Raw genomic sequence first — 553 nt, 5'->3', positions numbered from 1 at the left:
ACGACCAGTTTGGAACTTGATCCTCAAGTCCTTTGGGTGAACTTCAAAAGACCTAATTCTCTGAATTAAATCCCTTCCTGCTTGAGTTTTTAAAGATATTTTCAGCAGGGCGGTGGTGGCGCACACCTTTAATCCCAGCACTTGGAAGGCAGAGGCAGGAGGATTTCTGAGTTCAGGGCCAGCCTGGTCTACAAAGTGAGTTCCAGGACAGCCAGGGCTACACAGAGAAACCCTGTCTCGAAAAAAAAACAAACACACCCAAATCAAAACAAAAACCAACAACAATATTTTCTATTTTCTTGGACTGAACAGAGGGCCTGGAAAACTGGAGGAGGGGAGTTGTCTGGGAAAGACAAGCTGGCTCAGGACAAAACAGACTCAACACCATGTGACATTTACCTTGGAGAGTGTGCCTGCCAGTCCTTCAATAGGACCTGTGCTAAGGGTTGATGTGGCTGGAATGCTGATTCACACTAACAAGCCTTTCAAGGAGAGAATTTATGAAACCAAAATGCTAGGTTAATAATTTATAGTGTGGAATGCACTGCCAAGG

The sequence above is a fragment of the Mus caroli genome, chromosome 17, assembly GCF_900094665.2.
Source record: "Mus caroli chromosome 17, CAROLI_EIJ_v1.1, whole genome shotgun sequence".
NCBI classification, from domain to species: domain Eukaryota; kingdom Metazoa; phylum Chordata; class Mammalia; order Rodentia; family Muridae; genus Mus; species Mus caroli.
Note: the sequence above shows the minus strand (reverse complement) of the source record.